Consider the following 24,578-nt stretch of genomic DNA (forward strand, 5'->3'; position numbering starts at 1 on the left):
TGAGTTTCTTAATCCTGAGTGCTAATCTGATTGCACTGTGGACTGAGAGACAGTTTGTTGTAATTTCTCTTACATTTTCTGAGGAGTGTTTTACTTCTGATTATGCGGTTAATTTTAGAATAAGTGTGATGTGGTGCTGAGAAGAAGGTGTATTCCATTAATTTGAGGTGGAGAGTTCTGTATATGTCTATTAGGTCTGCTTGGTGCAGAGCTGAGTTCAAGTCCTGGATATCCTTGTTAATTTTCTGTCTCGTTGATCTGTCTAATATTGACCGTGGGGCATTAAAGTCTCCTACTACTATTGTGTTGGTGTCTAAGTCTCTTTGTAGGTCTCTAAGAACTTGCTTTATGAATCTGGGTGCTCCTATATTGAATGCATATATATATAGGATAGTTAGCTTTTCTTGTTGCATTGATCCCTTTACCACTATGTAATGCCCTTCTTTGTCTCTTTTGATCTTTGTTGGCTTTAAGTCTGTTTTATCAGAGACTGGGATTGCAGCCCCTGTTTTTTTTTTTTTGCTTTCCATTTGCTTGGTAGATCTTCCTCTATCCCTTTATTTTGAGCCTATGTGTGTCTTTGCACGTGAGATGGAATCAAGTTAGAAAACACTCTTAAGTATATTATCCAGGAGAACTTCCCCAACCTAGCAAGGCATGCCAACATTCAATTCAAGAATTGAATGAATTCATTCTCCTGAATACAGCACACTGATGGGTCTTGACTCTTTATCCAATTTGCCAGTCTGTGTCTTTTAATTGGGGCATTTAGCCTGTTTACATTTAAGGTTAATATTGTTATGTGTGAATTTGATCCTGTCATTATGATGCTAGCTGATTATCTTGCCCATTAGTTGATGCAGTTTCTTCATAGCGTCAATGGTCTTTACAATTTTGCATGTTTTTGCAGTGGCTGCTACTAGCTGTTCCTTTCCATCTTTAGTGCTTCCTTCAGGAGCTCTTGTAAGGCAGGCCTGGTGGTGACAAAATCTCTCAGCATTTGCTTGTCTGTAAATAATTTTATTTATCCTTCACTTATGAAGCTTAGTTTGGCTGGATATGAAATTCTGGGTTGAAAATTCTTTTCTTTAAGAACGTTGAATATTGGCCCCCACTCTCTTCTGGCTTGTAGGGTTTCTGCTGAGAGATCCAATGTTAGTCTGATGGGCTTCCCTTTGTGGGTAACCAGACCTTTTTCTCTGGCTGCCCTTAACATTTTTTCCTTCATGTCAACCTTGGTGAATCTGATGATTATGTGTCTTGGGGTTGCTATTCTTGAGGAATATCTTTGTGGTGTTCTCTGTATTTCTTGAATTGAATGTTGGCCTGCCTTGCTAGGTTGGGGAAGTCCTCCTGGATAATATCCTGAAGAGTGTTTTCCAACTTGGTTCCATTCTCCTCATCACTTTCAGGTACACCAATCAAACATAGATTTGATCTTTTTACATAGTCCTATATTTCTTGGAGGCTTTGGTCATTTCTTTTCACTCTTTTTTCTCTAATCTTGTCTTCTTGCTTTATTTCATTAATTTGATCTTCAATCACTGATATCCTTTCTTCCACTTGATCAAATCGGCTATTGAAGCTTGTGTATGCTTCACGAAGTTCTTGTGCTGTGTTTTCCAGCTCCATCAGGTCATTTATGTTCTTTCCTACGCTGGTTATCCCAGTTAGCAATTTGTCTAACCCTTTTTCAAGATTCTTAACTTTCTTAAAAATATGGAATGCTTCACGAATTTGCATGTCATCCTTGCACAGGAACCATGCTAATCTTCTCTGTATCATTTCCAATTTTAGTATATGTGCTGCTGAAGTGAGCACAAAGTCTAGCATTTTTTATTCTCAGTATAGTGTTTGCCCACTACACTAATGGTATGACTACATGTATTGATGAAAAATATATAGTTGATCTAGAAGTACTCTCTACTGGAGGTACTCAGAGCTTTGTGAAAAGCTGTGTCTAACATGGGTATTGAAAATAAATTCAGGCCAGGCACTATTGCTGATGAGTGCAGTCCCAGCACTCTAGGAGGCTGAGGCTTGCAGATTGCTTAAACCCAAGAGTTTGAGACCAACCTGGCCAACATGGTGAAATCTTGTCTCTACAAAAAAAAAAAAAAAAAAAAGCAAGGCATGGTGGCATGTGCCTGTAGTCCCAGCTACTAGGGAGTCTGAGGTGGGAGGATTACTTGAAGCCAAGGAGGTTGAGGCTGCAGTGAGCTGAGATCATGCCACTGCTCTCCAGCCTAGGCACAAGAGTGAGACTCAGTGTCAAAAAAAATAAAAGAAAATAAATTCAAATATGTGTGACTCATTTACTCCCAACCTACAGCAGTAGGTGGATTATGTAACACAAACTAACAGTCACAAAAAATTTGCCTTTGATGACTTTACTGGATTTTTACCCTATGTCAAATCAATCCTCTTTAATGGTTTAAATGGGCTCCTAAAATCTTTTGCCTTGCTGGTCTCTGCAGAATACATTTGTTTTGCCTGCATTCTTGTCATAATCTATAGAATTTAAATGGGACCTTTGTTCCCACTTTAGCAAGTCACCTATGAGGCATCTAGCATATAACCTGCCTCCTGCTAGGTGCTGCCAGCCCAATATTGAATGAAACAGAAATTATCTTTGCCTTTGTGCTGCTTACAGTCTAGCTTACCAGGAAAACGAAAAGACCCTGCCGTGTCAGCTCTGGGGCCCCATCTCCAGCGATTAGGGTCCAGTAGGTCTATTTTGGCCCAGGAATCTGAATTTTAACAGGCTTCCCAGGTGTTTTTTATGCAAGTTGTCCAAAGGCCATGCTTAAAGAAGCACATGTTCTACCACCTACTCAGACAGCTTTGGGGGTATGTCTTACGAGCCAAGACGTTTGTCTTAGTCTGCCAAAACAAAAATACCTTAAACAATAGAAATATATTTTCTCACAGTTCTGGAAGCTGTAAGTCCAAGATCAAGGTGTCAGCAGGATTGCCTTCTGGTGAGGCTCTCTTCTTGGTTGGTAGATGGCTGCATTCTCTCTGTGTTCTCACATGGCAGAGACACACAGAATGACAGAAAGCCCACTGGAGTCTCTTATTAGGGCACTAATCCCATCGGATCTGGGCTTCACCTTCATGACTTCATGAAACCATAATTACCCTCCAAAGGCCCCACCTCCAAAAAGCATCATCACACCAGGGCTAGGGCTGCAGCATATGAATTTTGGGGGACACAATTCTGTCCATAGCAGCATCTTCAACATGTCCACTCATTGTCCCTATGACCCTCATTGTTATAGAGCCTGGGGAATCCCCTACTAACACTCCAAATAGTCATGGCAGAATTAGAAACTACAGGCAGCTTAAGCCTGCTCCCTAAGATTTCTGATGTATTTCTTAAAAGAAATAATGGCTAATTTAAAAAAATAAAAATAACAGCTTCAAATTATGTATCTTAGAGTAAAGGCAGCTATTAGATGACATTACTATGACCGTACATATATCCCCATCCTCAACTGTGAGGTCTTTATTGGATAATTCTAAACAATAAACTTTCTTAAGGGATAGGGGTTCTGTGAATTCAAGCAATATCCTACATTGCATAGGTGCACCTAACATCTCTGCAAATTGTTATGCAATTCAACCACTCTGAATCAGTGTCAAAAAGTAAATACAATCACAGTAAAAGGGGGTGCTACCTTGCCGTTCTACATCCCTCACCAAGGCCTTTTCCTTTCCTGAGAACAGCAGTTAAATCCTCTGCCCAGCATTTAATCTTTACAGGTTGTGTGGAACATCACAAAAAAGTAAAAACACGTTACAATCATTTAGGAGTAAGAGCTAGCAGAGTGCTGTGAGTATTTCTGGATACCACACGTTTCAGATTCTCTTGTATAATTGCCTTGGATCTTGGGGGAAAAAGTCTTTCTTATAAGTGAAAACAGACAAATATTTTGGCATCTTTATCTTGAGATATCATATATCATAATGCAAGAATGATTACCTTATTGGTCTCCAAGCTCTTTCTGGTTCAAGATCTCTGTTCACACTGACCCCCTGGCCCCTCACTCTGACTTTTTACCCTGTGTCTTTATCCTAATCATATTTTAAGTCAGTGCCACCCATTTGTTTCTACTGTCTTACTCAAAGTTTTCACAACTTGGTGATTGCTTTTTGGTTGGTTATTAATATATGGTCTGCATTTCCCTTACATCTGCAGGCTTGTACTTCTGGCACACGGCAGGTGCTCAAGATATGCTTTGTTGAATGCCTGAATTCTCTGCATTGAAAGACAATTGTGACAGATATATAGGGCAAAGGTTAAGAGATTGTGTGCATTTTTGCTCAATTGTGTGTGTGTTTCTCCCTCAGAAATAGAATATGAAAAGATATTATTCCTTCCCATTAAGAACACTTGATAGGAGGTCACACTTCAGTATAGTTGATATATCATGTTTAGAAAAATGAACTTGTTTTTAAATGGGATTTTCATTCTTATATACTTCCCAGTGTTTATGAAAGACAGAGAAGCTAAGGGACTTGGTCTTGCTGGCAGTGTTTTTTATTTTCTATATTTCTCTTCTTGCTAAATAAAAGGGAAAGGTGTGGGTAATTACAGGATATTGCAATATAATATTCCTGGTGGCCACCATATGAAAGAATCATAAGCATTTTTCATTCCTTTCAACCCAACTAATAGCAGGGAAGTTCATTGCAAGCCAAATCCTTTAATACCCATAGAAAATATTTTAAAACTTACTGGTTCAAAATTAAGCTTAATTATTTCTCCCCATTTGGCATATGAGAATTATACAATTTCATCTCAAAAAAGAAAATGAAAGAGAAAGTGAAACAGAACTGGTCCCAAATGATATTATGGGTCTTTACAAATAAGCACACAATGACTTGAGGACAGGCTATTACTTTTGGGAAGCAAACAGAAAGAAATGTCAATGCCCCTTACAATTGAGGTGAACATAACCCTGTTTGTGTACCTTCATACAATTACCGAAAGTGCTTCTTTCATCCTCAAAATTGTTCTACTTTAGACAAATTATATAATCACCTTATTTATGATTTAAGAACACCTGAAGCTTAAAAATTTTAGAAATTTCAAAAGTTACCTAACTAAATTGCAAAATGTATCTCCTAGTGTCGGTTTTGTTTGTCATTTTAAAATATATTTGGAAAAAATAACTGTCCTAAAATTCAGAGAACCCACCACAATTCTTTTCCCCCACATTTAACAGGAGTGGCATATTCTATGTTATAATAATACATTCTATGGTAATCATAAAGAAAAAATTACAAAACTGGTTAAACTATACAGCATTACAAACATACCAATAATGGCATATTTCAAGAAAGATAAGTAAAAAGACAAATGCAAAACTATCATCAATCTTAAATTGAATGTCCGCCTCAAAAGATAATTTGTTCTCAAAGTGGTGGGAAGATATATTTTTCTTTTAGCTCTCTATACTTTGGACATCTCATATCCTTACCTAAGACATTAGTCCAAAATAAAGTCTTTTGAAAGAATGCCTACTGAGTTTCAAACCAAGTACTGGCTTCCACTTATTAGGGATAGCTTTAGAATAAGTCTCTGGAAAATAAGTGTCTCCTTGTGTGAGAGTATTTGAATGGGAGCAAAATAAATGCTCTGTCTCTGAAACATTTCAATATTTTTCAGAGGAAAATCATTTCATGTTTATAATATCTCAGTGCAAATTTTACATGAAACACTATACGAAAGTCTCCTCTTTCTAGTCATTTTTTGAACACTATATTTGAAGAAGAAAATGTTAAAATCACAAAAAGTCATAGTGTGTGCATGCATTTTATCAATACAATGAAGTTTTTTGTGTCTTTAATGTATGAATAATTTTTAAAGCATATCTTCATTTTTTTCTTTTTTTTTTGGTTTATTACTTGAGAAAACAGAGGTATCAGCTATTTAAAATTGCTTTGAAAATGTGAATCTAGTCAGACACTGTGCACTGAAACAGTGGTAAGTCACAGAATAACTATGAAAAACACTGAATTTCTTCTCAGGGGACCTGGGTTCTGGTCTAGATTCTACCATAAACTAAATTTGTAGTCCTGTGCCATTCATTTTACATTTCTAAATACAAATTTTCTGATACATAGAAACAAACTACATATATTTCCCCTGCTTGTTTCCCAGAGTTAACAGGATCATATAAGAAAACATATGCGTATTATTCTCATTCCATTCCATATAAGGTAGACCTGAATAGTACCTTAATTGAGGAAATGAATGACTGTGAAATGCATGAAATTCAGAATCTGATTGAGCTTCCAAGGTTCTTGGCTTGCCAGGTGTCTTACCTTTGCAAGTTATTTAACTTTATCAATTCTTAGTTTGTTCATGTGCAAAATGAGGATAATAACTTTATTAAATTTCTCATGCTTATGAGGTAATGCAAAATGTCTCATAAGTAAATATTAGCTTTGGGACTTCAGAGCACGACTTCTGTGATGATGATTTCTTGCAACATTAAATAAGTGGTGAAACCACCAGTGCTTCTAGAAGCCCGAAATATGTCTACACATATATGGGAGACTCAATAAAATGGGGGGAAAAGTGAATCCAATTTTTTAAATTATTACGAAAACAGTGACACATTTTATAGATTCTATGTGTTAGTGGGTTACTTATTTGTTCACTTAATTCCACTATATCTTATTATAACCTATATCCTACTATACTAGAAATTGGTTGTAATATGTTTAAATAGCATGGTCAACGACTAGAAAACTTGATCAAAATACAGTCATCAAAATGAAGAAAGGAGAGTATTAATGGTTATAGAAATTCACTGGCTAAATTGAAGGAGATGGGAGGAGGCCTAGGATATGACCTTCAGAGATTTAGTGTGATCCAGGAGAAAAATCATATAGCAGGTGAATTTCTAGAAGATACACTCAAAAGTTAGCACTGAGGTACAGATTGATAACCATAGTTGAGAACTCTCATAAAATTCTACCACATTGATCAGGTTGAGCCTGTTTCTTGCCTTGGAACCCAGAGGCTTCACAACATTGTTCATAGGCAAGAAGTGATTTCAGATTTTCACATATTTCTGAATAAGATTTATTGTGGGAGAATTAAAGAATGGAGGGACAAATACAAACCTTTGTTGCTCCATCAAATTTTTTCTGAAAATATAATCTTTGCTTCGTAGCTTCTTTTTATTTTTTTAAATTTTGTTCCAGATCTTTGTTAGACAAAATTTGAAACGATTTTTTGTATTGTGTGTTAAACATTGGATCTTTGGGAATGCAGAAGAAAAGGATATTATAGTTAAAGGAGTAAATTATTCAAATTATGCCTCTCTGGATTAAGAATTTTTCTAAGTGTATTCTCAAATTGAAAGTTTATTAATCGGTACTTTTTGATTAAGGTTTTCTCATTATTTTGCCTTCTTGAATATTAGCTATTATTGATACATCCTCTAATATGGGCATACAAATGAGAGGATACCTAACCTGACAGGGAAAAACAAATAATTGAAGGAAAAAAAACCTTATCCTCAAGTGTAAAATCTTATAAATTGTGAAAAGATTACTAGTAATCAAAGTGTCTGACTTACTCTTTATGCAAATATTATTGAAAATCCTGCATATGCAAACAAAGATTCTTTGTGATAGAGGTTAAAGACATACAGTGCAGTGATTAGTATTCTTTGTATACATTCAAACACAACAAGATTGATATGCAAGCAAAATGAATTACAATCAGGAATAACACTCTGTTATTATCGTATCACTCAAAAACAGTACCAAGGCAATATAGTATTCAGGGAAATATGGGAATGTTGTGAGGCATTAGTGAGAGACGGAAGATTTCTAGGAATATGGTTTTATATCATTTATGATTTAAAAATCTATAGGCAACAAACAAAACAAAACACAATGGAAATGATATACCAGCATAATTATTCATGAAACAAAGACAGTTTTGCATATATTTTCAGGTCTTGGGCAAGACTGATCTTTTTAGGTCTTAGATCCTGAAGATGTATGCTAAACTATTCATAAAATTTTTTATCACAAAATAATACTGTAACTGATTCTGTTCTTATTATTTTAGGGGGGAGAAAACTCCCACGCCCAAATTAGATATTCAATTTGGAAGCTGTTGAGGAATCTACTGTTTCTTTAGGGCAATGATATTTTTTAAAAATGCTACGCATGTCTGCTAAGGAGCATTTACCCAAAAGATTTCAGAGTCACAAATTATATCAGATGCTGTTTTAGTCCATTTTGCATTGCTATAAAGGAACTATCTGAGGCTGGGTAATTTATGAAGAAAATAGCTTTATTTGGCTCACAGTTCTGCAGGCTGTACAAGACGCATGCACCAGCATTTGCTTCTAGTGAGGGCTTCAGGAAGCTTCCAACCATGGCAGAAGGGGAAAGTGAGCAGATATCACATGGCAATAAAGGAAGGAAGAGAGAGCAGAAAGTGCCATGCTTTTTAAAATAAGCAGCTTTTACATGAACTAATAGAGCAAGAACTCAGTCATTACCCAGAAGACAGTACCAAGGCATTCATAAGGAGCCACTCCCATGAGTCAAATACCTCCCAACAGGCTCCACCTCCAACACTGGGGATCAAATTTCAATATGAGATTTGGAGAGGACAAATATCTGAACTATACCACATGCCAAGGTTAAAATAAAATATGGTCATATACTATTTCCTTTTGAAGATTGAACCCTAATAGCAATTAAGGCAAAAATAATCTGTAATTAAGAATTAATAAAGCATTTTATTCTTATGGGATTTAGAATTTTACTTAGAATAAATATGGCATTTCTGAAATCTACTCCCTTAAAAATGGCATACTATGGAAGGCAGACTGGTTTATTTCAAATCTATTGCCAAATCATTTAAAATCTCCAAGCCTCCCCGTAACTACAGCTTGAGTTATTGCACCTGCTTTTGAGCAATTGACAGATCTATGCTACCTGAACTAATCTCTACTTTATCTCTGACTTGGGATTTAGAAATGTTGAAAGTGCCACGTGAAAAGGTAGGCATGCAATAAGAATTGTGGTCTTCATCCTTGAGTCTCTTCTAAAGTTGTCAGGAATAAATGCAGCATTCTAAACTACAAATTCATGAACTTAAAAGTTAGGCAAAAAAAGACAGGAAGAAGCGAGACTGTAGAAGTTTGGTAAAGTAAAATAAATAGGTATGTAAAACCAAGAGTGTCTTGCTGAGCACTCAGATTTTTAAATTCTGCATTGTCTTTGGAACAATTTTAAATACAGGAACTACCCAATCTGGTCAACAAGATTGACTATTGTTACTAATATCTTCATATCCATTGAAAAAGTCAACATATTTTGTTTCTGAATATAATAAATAATTATTACTTAACTTCTCAGTTGCATTATGATGATGATGATGATGATGATGATGATGACGATAGTAACAACACAAATAGTTTTATTTTTATGAAATATCTTACTTGACCTTAACAGTAATACTGAGAGAGACAATGACAGTTTTTGTCATTAACCTCAGTTATCTAAGGAGAAAGCTTAGATTAATAACGCACTAAGGCTACAGGCCAAGGCCACATGAGTGAGATAGGTGACTGGAACTTGGTTATTATAACTCTACGACCTGTTACTCTTTGGTGGACACCACACAGCCTCTCTATTACTGCCTCATATTAAAGTAGACACTTCATCAGTCTTAAACTTTGTATACAAATAGAGAAATTGATGTGATGAAGGATATCAGCTAATATTTCCTACACTATGTTTCAGTTTTAATCTATGTCAAAACTGAAGTGTGTTTATATTTAAATATTCTAATTTTATATTTTTATTGATACATAATAATTGTACATATTTATGGGGTACATGGGATATTTTGATACATGAATACAATGTGTAATCATCAAATCAGGGTAATTAGGATATCCATCACCTCAAACATTTATCTTTGTGTGTGTCAGGAAAATTTCAAATCTCTTCCAGCTATTTTCAAATATACAATATATTATTGGTAACTATAGACACCCTATTCTATCAAACACTAGAACTTATTTCTTCCATCTAACTGTATGTTTGTACCCATTAATCAAACTCTTTTCATCCCACTTCACTTCCCAGCCTCTGGTAATTATCATTCTACTCTCTACCTCCAATACATCAGCTTTTTTTTTTTTTAGCTCCCACAGAAGGGTGAGAACGTGGAATAGTTGTCTTTCTGTGCCTGGCTTATTTCACTTAACATGGTGATCACCAGCTCCATCCATGTTGCCATAAATGACAAAATTTCATTCTTTTTTATGGTTGAATAGTATTCCATTATATTTTTATGTACCACATTTATACATTCATCCATTGATGAACACTTAGGTCGATTCTGAATCTGGGCTATTGTGAATAGTGCTGCAATAAAAATGATGGTGAAGGTATCCCTTTGATATTCTGATTTCCTTTCTGTTGGATAAATACCCAGTAGTGGGATTGTGGATCATACAGTATTAATAGTTCTATTTTTAGTTGTTTTTTTTTAAGCAACTCCCATACTGCTTTTTATACTGACTATACTAATGTACATTCCTACCAACAGTGTACGAGAGTTTCCCTTTCTCTGAATCTTTGCTAGCATTCGTTATATTTTGTCTTTTTAACAATAGCCATTTTAATTGGGATGAGATATCTCATTGTGATTTTGATTTGCATTTCTCTGATGATTAGTGATGCTCAGCATTTTTTCATATATCTGTTTGCCATTTATATGTCTCCTTTTGAGAAATGTCTATTCGGATCCTTTGTCCAGTATTTAATGAGATTATTTGTTTTTGTTTTGCTGTTCAATTGTTTGAGTTCCTTGTATATTCTGCAAATTAGTCCCCTGGCAGGTGAACAGTTCGAAAATGTTTTCTTCCTTTCTGTAAATTGTCTGTTTACTGTGTTCATTGTTTCCTCTGCTGTGCGAAAATTTTAAAAATTTAACAGGTAAGGTGATATGGTAAGGGATAGGAGTCTATTTCATTCTTCACATATAAATATATAGTTTTCCTACCACCATTTATTGAAGAGAGTGTTCTTTCACCAGTGTCTGTTCTTGGCACCTTTGTTGAAAATCAGTTGGCTGTAAATACGTGAATATTTTTCTGGGCTCTTGATTCTGTTCCATTGGCCTATGTGTCTGTTTTCATATCAATGTCATGTTGCTTTGGTTACTATATCTTTGTAGTATATTTTGAAGTGATGCTTCCGGCTTTGTTATTTTTGCTCAAGATTGCATTGACTATTTAGACTTTTTTGTGGTTTCATACAAATTTTAGTGCTTATTTTCTATTTCTGTAAAGAATGACATTGATTCTTTTTATTAATTTCACTTCACCATGGCTTGAAAATATGTAATTTTGATTTTTAAAAAGTGATATAATTTTGATTTTTAAAATTTTTTGAGACTTATTATGTTGCCTAATACATGGTCTATCCTGGAGTATGTTCCATGTGCCGATGAGAAGAATGTATATTCTGAAGCTGTTGGATTAAAATGTTCTGTAAATGTCTGCTAGGTTCATTTGCTCTAAAGTACAGTTTAAATTCAATATTTGTTAGTTGATGTTCTGTATAGATGATCTATCCAATGCTGAGAATGGGATGTTGGAGTCTCCAACTATTATTATATTGAGGTCTATCTCTCCCTTTAGATCTAAACATCTTTGCATTATATACCTGGGTGCTCCTGTGTTGAATACATATATAATTAGAATTGTTATATCCTTTTGCTAAATTGATTTCTTTATCATTATATCATTACTTTATCTGCTTATTTTTACAGTTTTCAACTTAAAGTCTGTTTTATCTGATATAAGTATAGCTATTAACATTTGGTTTCCATTTGCATGTAACATCTTTTCACATCCCTTCATTTTCAGTCTATATGTGTCTTTACAGGTGAAATGAGTTTCTTATAGGCAGCATATAGTTAGGTCATGTTTCTTTAATCCTTTCAGCCAGACTATATATTTTAAGTGGGGAATTTAGCCCATTTACATTCAAAGTTATTATTGATAGGTAAAGACTTATTCCTGTTTATTTTGTTAATTGTTTTCTGTTTTCTTTTTGTATACCCTTTGTTTCTTTCTTCTTCTCTTATTGTTTATCATTGTGGCTTTGTGGTTTTATATAGTAGTAATATTTAAGTCATTTTTCTTTCTCATTTGTATGTCTGCTCTGAGTGAGTTTTATACTTTTTTGTGTTTTCATGATAGTATATATTGTCTTTTCACTTTCAGATGTAGGACTTCATTGAGCCTTTTTTGTATGGCTGGTTAGTAGTGATAAATTATCTCAGTTTTTGCTTATAAGAGAAAAACTACTTCTCCTTCATTTTTGATGGATAACTTTGTGGTTCATAGTATTCTTGGCTGGCAGTTTTTATTGTTTGTTTGTTTTTTCCTTTTCAGCACTTTGCTTATATCAACCTATTATTTCCTAGCCTCTATAGTTTCTGCTGAGAAATTCTTTGTTAGTCTGATGGGGATACCCTTGCATGTGACTTGATTCTTTTCTCCTGATGTTTTTAAATTCTCTTCTCTTTCTTTGGTTTTTGACAGTTTCTCTATTATGCGTTGGAGAAGACTTTGAAGTTGAATCTATTTGGGAATCTTTGAGCTTCCTATAACTAAATGTCTATATCTCTTGCAGCTTTTAATACTTGAAAAGTTTTCAGGTATTATTTTGTTGAATAGAATTTCTATGCCTTTTCCCATCTCTTCTTTTTCTGGAACACATACAATTCAAATATTCGGAAGCTTGTGGTGTCTCATATGTAACATAGGTTTTTTCCTTTCGTTTGATCTATTTTATTATTGAATCTTTCAATTGTATGTTTTATTTCATTCACTGAATTGTTCAGTTCCAGGATTTCTGTTTGTTCCTTTTTATGATATATATACATATCTTTGTTGAATTTCTCATTCAGATTATGAATATTTTTATGACTTCTTTGTATTGTTTATCTATGTTCTCTTATATCTCACTAAGCTTCTTCAATATCATTATTTTGAATTCTTTTTCAGGCATTTCATATATTTTTTTAAAATTAAAATCTGTTGCTCAATAATCATTGTTTTCATTTAGAGCTGTCAAGTTTCCTTGTTTTTTCATATTTCTTATATCTCTATGTTGATACATTTGTATCTGGTATCAGCCAACTTTATGGATTAGCTTTGTAGGGAAAGACTTATTCCAATGATGTATCTAAAGTGTTGGTTGTGTAGGGCATGTTGGTTTTGATTCTGGGTAGGCACAGTAGTACAGTCTCTGTGTGACATCTTTGGCTGTATTCAGCATCAGTGGTGTCTTAATTTGTTCAGTGGCTTGGGCTATGGTTGTTAATGAAGGCTGTGGTAAGGCTTTGCTGGAGACAGGGTCATCAGGTAGTCAGTCCTTGGGCCCCAGATGGCTATGTGGGCACTGATGGTAGCAGATTTGGGCAGGCTAATCTTTGGGCCTTCAAGTGGCTTGCTCAGGTGCTGTAAGTGGCACCTGTGGGCTGGGCAGCCAGACAGGTTCTTGGGCCCCTGGATGGTGAGCATGGGATTCAGCAATGGTAGTTGTGGTACTGCGATAATATTCAGGGCCCCAGGTGGCATGCATGGGCACTAATGGTGGCAGTGATGGGCTGGCTGCTATAGCCCCTAGGTCCCCAGGTGGTACATACAGCTTGAGTCAGTCAATCTCCAGGTACCCCAATGACGCATGAAGGTAAAGGTTGGGGCAGGAGGGGCTGGTCAATTCCCAGATGACAGGCACCAGCTATTGTGGGTGGGGTACTTGATTTCCAAGCACTAGGTAGTAGCCATGGGCAGGGTGGGCCTGTCCTCAGGCCTCAGGATGATGCCCAGGAGTGCCAGTCACCAGGCCCTCTGAAGGCACATGCAGGTATGCATGTGGCAGCCCTGCTGCTGGGTGTGGGTAGTAACGTTGCTGTCAGCAGCCCAAGACAGGCAACTCTCAGGCTCTGGGGAGGTGTGCTTCTCTCTTTGTCCTAAGGCCAGCTTCCCTGGTGCACTGCACCATGCATTTCTTGGGTGCAAGACATTGCGTAGGCTAGAGTGCTGGGGACCTGGCTGCACTGCTGGGTCTAGTCAGCATTGTGATGCTGTAGCCCTCTGGGTGGACATGGAAGGATGTCAGCAGAGTTCCAGACATGTGGAGATGCAGGTACAGTTGCGATCCAGGACAGAATGTAGTCTGGTGAGGGCTAGGCTCTAAAAATGTCACTATAGTGCAGCTGCTTGGGTCTGGGGAGGTGTATGGAGCCCAGCACAAACACCCTCTCTGAAACAATGCCATTGTGTGGACTCCAGGCAGCTCCCTATACTAATCTCAGGATCTGCGAGGGTCGAGGGGCTTTCCCATGGCTAGGACTGCAGGAATATGCAGAAGGAATGTGGACGCTGGACATCTCTTGCTGGCTTTTTCCCTGCACTAAGAAGTTTATCTTGGCTTTGAGCCAAATCTGGCCAGCCCAGCCTTTTCACTTCCCTCTCCTCTTGTTCCTCAGGAGTTCCCTGTCACTTCCCTGCTGAATTCCAATGTTCTCTCTTAGATGCTCTCTTCGACATGTGATTATCTACTTGCTGTTTTGGTTCTTCTTTGTGGAAGAGGCTAGTGCTGGGTGCCTCTAGTCAGCTATCCATCTTATAGGCCCCTCCCCAAGTATTTTAGTTTTATGAGAACCATTGGCAAAAATTCTTTTTCCTGCAATAATGCTGTTTGAATTTCACCCTAAAGGCAAAAAATACCTCCTTAGTGTGAGATCTGAAATCAAGTTATAAATCTTTACTAAAATATTAGCCTCACAGATTAAAGCTAAAGACAGTAAATATGGATTCAGAGTCCTTATTTGTTTTAACCCACCTCATTTTCTTAACTTTTACATCATATACACCACACAATGAAAATTTTCAGTTTATCAACTTGTCAGGGAAAAGGATTGTGAGGAACAAAACCTTAAAAAGCAAAGTAATGATCATCACAATCTCATCACAATTTCCCCCAGGAATAAAGCTGAGTGCAACATATGACCTATACAAATGTAAGAGGAAGTTCTATTGCTATTTGGTGTATCTTACATCTTGCTTTAGTAATTAAAGGATATCTCCATAGTGTCAATTTTTGACTATTCCTAGTTGATTTTTATTCTTGCCACAGCTCTCTCCTATTCAATCAGCTCCTCTCCTTATCCCAGTTGGTGTGCTCTCCTGGGGAATGTCATATTGGCCCCCACAAAAATAATTTAGGCAACAGGTTTTCCTCAATTAAGTTCACAATATATTTGTACAATAAGTGTGATTAAATTTTGTGTAACATTTACTTCTGTTTTTCTAGAGAAATCTGGAAGTAGAAGGACTTGAAAAATGTATGATTAGTATAAATGTTTAGCTTTATTATAAAATGACCCAGTGGGTTACTTGATATTACAGGTTTTTACCGTTCGTTTGATTCTATTTATTATTTGTTTGTTTTAGTTGTTGACTAAGTTTGGTTCTAAAAATAAAAAGTTACAAAACAGTACATACGTACTAAATCTGGAGTTTAACTTCTGGTATATTCATCTATTTTGTATTCTGTAGAAGGGAAGCACCTGCTGGAAAAATACACAGGTAACCGATAACCTCTACAAAATTATATCATAAGCTATGTACTAAAATCTGTATAAAAAGAACAGTGTAGTAAATCTCTACTAACACTGGACTACATATTTGTTCTACAGGAGTTATGACAGATGGTATGAATTCACCTATAATCTATTATTTAGACTTCCTGGGAATTATGCATTTATAAAAGCACAGAAGAGATTCAGTCTAACTCTACTACTTAAAGAAAAACAATGTGAATTCTCATCATATGTTTATTATTAGTGTTGTTTATTAGTAGTTGTGGTCAATAAAAAGTTTATGATAAAATGAACTCCAATAGAAAGTCCAGTTTCTTTTATATCTTAGAATTTTGCGGCATCAAAAACTACTTGAAACCAATATTATTTGTAAGTATTTTCTGACGTGAAATCTACTTGTAATATTATTGTAGGTATTCTAGGTTTTCCTTGGAATTTTTCAGAAAAATTTTAATTTAAAATGTTTGAGGTGTTTTGAGTCTAATGATTTGAGAAATGCAGCCATTCCATATTGGCTGTTGTTCATCATGTTTTTTTTGGGGGGTGGGGGGTGGGGGGTGGGGGGTGTGGGTTTGTTGTTTTTTGAGAGAGTCTTGCTCTGTTGCCCAGGCTGCAGTGCAGTGGCGCAATCTCAGCTCACTGCAACCTCCGCCTCCCAGGCTGAAGCGATTCTCCCGCCTCAGCCCTCCTGAGTAGTTGGGACTCCAGGCGCATGCCACCAAGCCCAACTAATTTTTTTTGTATATTTAGTAGAGACTGGGTTTAACCACATTGGTCAGGCTGGTCTCGAACTCCTGACTTCGTGATCTGCCTGCCTTGGCCTCCCAAAGTGCTGGGATTACAGGTGTGAGCCAACGCGCCCAGCCCATCATGTTTTTATTGTTAGATGCTTAGTGTTTCTCAGTCATTTGGATGGTACTGATGTCATAAGAGCAGATAATTAACATGCAATCTTTAACATTCCTCATGACACTTGTTGCCTTTGCTCAGCAAAAAGATCACAGTCATGAAATTTCCTAAACTGACAATAAGGGTAAAACTACTTACATTCAGCCTAATTTAAAATGCCATAATAATTTCTTTCTTTAATCTTGCTTTTTATCAATATTGAATATCAGTAGATGTAACAGATATAAATATATAATATAGTTATATATTTTATAGTTATATCTTTTATAGTTAACTTATAAAAGATATTAAATTAGAAGTCTGATTTCTCTGTCACAGTGAATAATTAACTTATAAGAAATGGAAAGTAAATAGCTGAAAATGACTGATGTAGAGATTGTAATCACAGGCAGGAGAGTGCTACAAAATCAGAAGAGTGCAAACATTCAGAGAGAAAAGAAACTCTCTAGCTATATGAATGAATAAATTGAGTCTGTGACTCTTTGGAAGCTATTTTGTAGTATCTAAATACTTGAACTTATGATTTCAGAATCAGATATATGAATGAGCAGTAGATAAGAAAAAAGTCCAGAAGTGTACGGTTTGCTTTATTTGGGAGCTTGGTCTTCAAATAACCAAATGGGTTCCTTGACAATGAAATGTTTTTATTGTTTATTTGATTGTATTTCTTTTTGGTTTGTTTTATATTTTAACTCATTTTGGTATTGGGTAGTCTATCAATTTACTATAAAAGTATTTAGTTGATTTGCTTTTGGTATTTCAAAAAATATGCACAAATTTTGATAAAACAGAAATTGTTAGCTTGATTTATTTTTTTTGTATATATTTTGGAATTGTTTTAATTCCAAAGTTTTCCAACTCTTAGAAACACTTAAGATGTGTAAATTTATTATATCATACAATATAAATTTATTATATCATACACTGATGAAGCAACAGCAATAACTAGAAAGCAAGGAAAAAGTAATCAGAGTAACTAAAGAAGCTCCTTATGACATATTTTAACAACCTTCCTTCTTATCGTAAGATATGCCACAAGAAAAGGATCATAAAGGAAATGAAAGGCAACACTAGGGATTACATATTTGATGTTAGATCCTAAATATGTGTGCATTATAGCATATTAAAAATCTGACCTCAATAAAACAGGTAATCTATTAAAAAATTTAGCCACATCTATAATTACTGAAAGGATTGGTATGTTAGAAGACCCACAAAAACTTGAGGAAATTTTATGAATCCTAAGGGAATAAATATAACTGAATTAAGACCTAAGAATGATATTTCAGCAACAGAGGAAATGCTTTTGTGATTACCAAGTATATCACTTTTACAAGTGTATTTTATTTAGTCGTATTTCCTAGTCTTATCTTTAAAATTTATTGAAGTAGATTATTATTTTTAACAGCTCTGCAAAGAGAGAAATCAACTGGAATTTTATGATTTGAAAATTATTTTGCTCAAACAGCTTTATGTCTGTAAGAAAGTAAAATTTCTGAAATCCAATGTGATGAAATTGGACTTGCTGACAGTCTTGAATTAATGTAAGGAAAACCTATATACATTCAAAGTAATTTAAATCACCATGATCTGTGCCTTTTCTTAGACTTTAAAATGGAAATGATGACACACTGCCTGTATCCACTTCCTAGGATGTGGTAAAGATTAACTTGATATTTTAAATAGGAATAGATCAAAAATTGATGGAGTTAGAGTATCAGAGAAATGTGTGTAATGTTATTAGGTAAAAATATATTATTCACTGAGATGTGGCAAGATTTTTGCTTGGCACTATATTTTCTATGAATTACTTCAGTTATGTAGGTAGCAATGATCTGCTTATAAACTTTTAGCTTGCAGCCTCTTTGAAAGCGATTCTAACTGTGTGTCAAATTTTCTGTTCTTTAACCAATTATTTTTAATATCAAAACAACTTCCTGGAAAATTCACCTTAAATTTAATTCATTGATTAATAGAATCTAAGAAGATCCTCATTTCTGTCTAAAAATGTGTGGCTTAAATGCAGTGTCAGCCTTCCATCTGTATTTACGGAAAATTAATTTCTGAGATGAGCAATTTTCTGTATTCAACTTAATGAATTAACACCATGTGTTAGTTACATTATTTTCCATTATGTAAACTTGTCAAACAGCAAACAAATGTCGCAGAGCCACTTAAAAGCATGATTTATTTGTATTAAATTCCACTAATTCATTTTATTTATTGGTATTAGCATTGTATCTCTTAAAATTAGCTTTTATATGAATTCGTGACCTCCTATGGAGATAGAGGAGGCAATGACCACATAGCTAATTCTTAGAGGTCTTTGATTTGACATGTGGCACTCTGAGTCCAAGCAGCATAATGAATAGAACTACTTTTGAAGCTCAACCTATATACCCATATTTTAGAATCAAGATAATGAAATAAATCACTTAAGTAAATGTCTTGTTCAGCTACAGAGAAAATAAGGGATTAGTAAATAGTAAGGAATAAACAAAAATATTTTTGAAGCTCCTAATGAAAATAAGAGCCAGACTGAATGTTGAAGATGATGTTCAGTAGCAAAAGGTGAATGATTTTCAAAAATGACTTACAGATAATTATTAGGCAAAGACTCAAAAAAATGTTTAAAACTCTCAGATGACTAAACAGAAAATAGAAGATAAAAAGGTCAAGAAGAACTATTAAGAGTTAAAAGAGGTAAAAGAACAAAGTACAGCAGGTAATAAAATAAATAAGATAAAGTTTAGAATGGTGCAGTCTGTAAATGAGAAGCTGATAAAGAGAAAGGAATTCAATAAAGAACAATAGAAGTAATTGAGGCAGAAAAAACTCTTACTTTAAAAAGACATACTATAGGCATACAGATGTTTCACTTAACATATAATAACTAAATGACTAGTGGTTAATATTTTTTTACCTTCTCACAGTTTTGTATAGTAGATTGTATGGGAAATTTGATCCATTTGAATGACCTATGTGAGGTGAACATTTTGATGCCTATGTTATCATTTTTTAGTAAAGACCAGGTCACAGATATATAACAAGTCAATAACTCAATCCTAAGTCTTACTTTAAATTAACCATTGACAACGCAACTCAATTGATTTACTCATTAGCCATTGTTCTGCATAGCTTTCAGAAAGAAAGCCTGCAAATAATTTCTTTCATATTTTTTAGGGCCTGAGAACATAGCAAATGTGCTATTGGAGTCCTTAGAAGTAATCTATGCATTGATTATTCATCTGTTATTTTAGTGCCTATTACGCCCCCCACATTTGAGGGTACAGCTACCATGAAAACTACAAATACAGAACAAACACAAATTTAAAATAACAACAATAATAATAACACAAAGCGCAATGGAGAAAAAGATCTTTCCTAAAACCCAAGGCTTAATATAGCATTAAGCTCCAAACTTAAGTTTGACTATGCTAGAAATGGGGGACAAAAAGGCACTATGTATTGTTACATAAATTTCATCTAATGGCTAGCTATCAATGTAGCCACTAAAAAAATTAGATCATGTCCTTTGCAGGGACATGGATGGAGCTGGAGGCCATTGTTCTTAGCAAACACAGGAACATAAAACGAAATACCACATATTCTCACTTCTAAGTAGGAATTAAATGATCAGAACCCATGGACACATAGAGAGGAATGACACTCACAAGGACTTATTGGAGGGTGAAGGGTGGGAGGAAGGAGAGGATCAGGAAAAATAACTAATGGGTAGTGGGCTTAATACCTTGGTGATGAAATAATCTGTACAACAAACACAGGTTTACCTATATAACAAACCTGCACTTGTACCCCTGCACTTAAAAAGTTTTTTAAAAAAATGTTGCTCTAGAATTCAACATTGTGTGGATTTAACCACAGACAATGAGTAAAACATAAATAATGTCTGATATCATTTTAGGAATACTAAAAAACATTTTATTTTTCCACAGCATTGTTCTCATTGAATATACTTATCATTCTAAAATCCACATCAGATTATGTCATTTAATGAATTAAATCTTTTGATGGCTTCACATCGCCAGTGATAGTCCTCAAAGTGCGGTTGTTCAAACCATTGGAGCTAATTACAAAATGTGTAGATTCTTAGGTCTCCATTTCAGACCTTCTGAGGGCAAATATCTGAGGACAAGACCCCCAGTGTCTGTGTTTCAACAGCTCTGTGGATGAATTGATGACACTAAAGTTTGAAAAACATCGGCCTCCTCATTAGAGCCTTTCCCATTTGGCTTAGCTTTCCCAGGGTCATCATCTCTGAGTGCTCTGTGTCTTTTGCAATATCTTTCTCTACAGCTGTAGCTACATCCTATGCACCTTGGACTGCTTACCATGCACTTCCATGTCTAGACTGCCTTTGAGCAGATTCCTCTGCCTGGAAGGAGTACCTTTTCTCTTTTTGATGGGCTGTAGCCCAGAATTCTGGGTTAAAGGTTTTCTCTTCTCTGATGCTTTTCCTAATCATTCCAGACAGCATTTATGGTTTTCATGTCTGCACCTGGCTGATTACATACTTACACAACTCTTAGAAATAATATTGTATTATTACGCTCTTGGTTGTTAATATTGCTCACAAAATTTTTAGTATCCCAATGATTGTGATTGGAATTGGCAACAAATATTTGCAATGAATTGGAAAGGATGTATAAAAGGTGTCTGAGTTGATAACTAAAATCCAAGTTTCCTGATAACTATTTATTTCAATTTTGCATATGCTTCTTTAAAGTTATTTGCTGAAGATACACCCTGTATAATTTACCTTTTGAAAAGTGATTTGCATTAACATTTAATAAATGAGTTAAAAAACATCTAAATCACTTTCAGTACTATTATTGCTGTTACTTTATTACTGGATAAATTGAAGAGCAAACATGGATATCTGTTATTCTAAATCAGAAGCATCTAAGAGAAGAATGTGTAAATAGATAAATACCTCAGATAGAAGTAAATACAACACAATAAAAGTATGGCAACTACTTAAAAACATTAAAAGAGATACACATATTCTACACAATTTTTTGCCTCCTACAGAACACCAAATGAGCTAATTTCATTAGTCAAACAAATAAAGCATGAAAACAGGGGTTCTGAAGAGCAAGAACAGCCCTCTGGGATGAAAAGTGAGTAATTTTTACTTAAAAAAGATGTACACAGTGTCCTCTTATACAGCAGGGTGCTTGTGTCACTGTTCCCAAGCCATTTTTTTCTGACAATGAGAGCTATATTCAATTAACCTGCTGTCTGAGAGATAGATGGTGGAGACATTTTAATGCACCAAGAGTGTTGAGATAGGACATTGGATTACATTGTTATTTCAGATCAGTAAATATACATTGGAGTCTGAGGATCAAATTTAAGGTGGCTATGACCTACTAGTTTTTTGCATAAAAATCTGAGCAACTAACCAGTTGGATAAAATATAAACAAATAAGTAGTTGTAAAAACCTAAACAAATAACTGGTTGTATAAAACCTGAATGTCTAACTTTCCAGTCTACAATAAGATTATATGATTTATACCCTTTGATTTCCATTCTTCCTCTTATTCCTTACTCCAGATTTCTGACTGGGACCCCGTATTTGAATCTTATTAATTCCCTTAGTCTTTGTTATCCCTAATTATAGAGCTGTCAATCTCAAAACCCACAAAAGAGGGAAATTTGAAAACATTCTGGATTTGTATTATACTATTGAATGCATTGTGGGTTTTTTCATGTAGCTGGAAGAAGACAGCTTTAAATGAACTTTTCACAGGGAAAAAATAGGTGAGTGTTTAACAGGAAAAAAAGAAATTGACAGATATATAATTATTTTAGTGTCTCCATTTTGTTTCTTTCTTCCTTTTTGTCAGCTGCCTTCTCTCTTGACTCACCAACATACTCCCCAAAAGTTGTTTTGTTCAGTGCTCTTTCATCACATGTACAAAGCAGGCTGAACAGGCATCTGCTTAGGTTTTCTTCTTCAGGTAAAGCCTGCGGAGTTGAGCTCCAGGAGCTGGAGGATTGAAACCTGCAGAATCCCAGAGGATTTAGCCCACAGCAAGAGCAATAGACTCAAAAGTTGCATACAGAAGAACTGCCCTGCAATTGTGAATTTTCAACACAAAAACCATTCATGTGGGCACAAGCCAGGAGGATCTATAAAACAATCGACCACATGTTTTCAATTAGAGAGGAGCCAAGAAATGCACATGAGTTGAATGCCAGAAATGGGTTTCACTCTGCATGCAGGTCAATATCCTTGTAATCCTACTGGCATCTATAATAATTATGATTCAGGTGAAGGAAACAAAAAGAAGTCAGAGGTGATATGCAAAAAATGTTTTGCAAAATGAAAGAAGACAAGAGAATATTTCAATAGGGAATTACTCTAATTTTATGAATTTTAACTTTTTATCCCTTTGTATGGTAGCTGTTTCTATAACTGGCATGTAGATAGACATGCCATTAAAATCAAATAGATTTTATAAAAAATATGCATGTTTCCAACATTTCAAAGGCTGCATTTATTGAAGAGAAATCCCACAATGTGTATTTTAGTATCTTATGGTCAAAAATATAAAGTATTTACTCTTTATCCCAAATATCTAAAACAGAAAGATTGGCACAAAACAAAAACTTGCTAACTATTAAAACGTTTATTTTTGAAATTACATTTTTTTGGATAACATATATGTTAAATATTTTGTATCTATATAATATGTATCATTGGTTTTGTATACTTTTATTTAAATGAAAATTAGATATATAATATCTGAGATATTATTTAAATGAAAATTAGATATATATATAAAGTACATAAAATTAATTCTACGTTAAATTATTACTTAATTGTAACTAAATTATATTAGCACAGCTATTAGAAATCATGTTTTAGATTCATTTTATAAAAAGGGAAAGGTGGTAGACTAGAGAATTGCTTTAGAGACATTATCATCTTTATTTAAAGAATTCACACCTGGTATTATCCTTTGACATTTCACATGCATTCTATGAATATGTATTGATATAAGTCCAGATGAGATTATTTCCATAAAATCTGTCTGGTAGATTGCCGAATGAGCGTTAGTAATATATTGGAGGAAACTGGCTGAATGTTTCCTTACTAGTAGAAAGTCTAAAATAGTATATCTTGATACACTATTTATTTCACTATGACTTAAACTATGAAATTTTTGTCTAAAATCAACAGGAGATGGACTGATTTTCTTACCAAAAGAATTGTAATATTATCAGTTATTTTAAAGGCAGATAGACTCAATCCTCTGGAATCCAGAATTTAGCTCCATTAAAGAAAATATTTACCTTTCCTTCATAGGGATTATGGTCATTTATTTTATCCCATCCCATTTTAAAGTTTCTGACTTTCCTTCTCTTGTTACACTCTAATTACTTTTAAAGTATGCAAACTGGACTTTAAAATTAAGGATTACTTGATTCTTGTGACTCTAATATAATCACACATTTCTTTCATGACATGGAAAGTAACTTATCACACTATATGAAAGGTGGTTCTTTATTCCAAAGGGAACTGGAATGAATGTCAGATTTATCTAAGGGAAAAAATGTTAGTGATACTTTATATCAATTGCTTTTTCTCTTCCTAAAATGCAAATTAGTTTAATATTTGGTAGCAACTAACAAATTATAATAAATGACTCAAGACTGCTGGGCTGGTGATAATGTTGAAGCACATTTTTTTCTTCTATGAAGAATTAATCAAGCCATCAACAAATATATGTGATTAATAAAACTCTAATTATTTCCTCCAGCTTTAAATTTCTACATACTATACTCTGAGCAAGATGCAATGCTAAGTGCTTAGATGGTTCCCAAGTTCTTTTTGTAAGGCACACTAAGTAAAAACAAAGATACACTTTTAAAGATACATATAGTAATTAAAGCTTCAGTAGTTTAAATAATTGTTCAAAATTATTAGTTACATCCCTCCTTTTACTTTCATGGAGGAGT

At 34.7% G+C, this 24,578-nt stretch overlaps 1 long non-coding RNA gene and 1 other non-coding gene across 3 annotated transcripts in view; both read right to left on the reverse strand.

Moving 5' to 3' along the window:
* Nucleotides 1–24,578, reverse strand: part of LOC131382159 (uncharacterized) — a 325,239-nt gene that overhangs the window by 270,179 nt on the left and 30,482 nt on the right. The gene's annotated exons all lie outside the window — the stretch shown is intronic.
* On the reverse strand, nt 1,714–1,821 carry LOC116460571 (U6 spliceosomal RNA). The gene has a single exon (XR_004245860.1). It is a non-coding gene; the product is annotated as a U6 spliceosomal RNA (small nuclear RNA).

Source organism: Hylobates moloch, unplaced genomic scaffold, assembly GCF_009828535.3.
Source record: "Hylobates moloch isolate HMO894 unplaced genomic scaffold, HMol_V3 SCAFFOLD_20, whole genome shotgun sequence".
NCBI classification, from domain to species: domain Eukaryota; kingdom Metazoa; phylum Chordata; class Mammalia; order Primates; family Hylobatidae; genus Hylobates; species Hylobates moloch.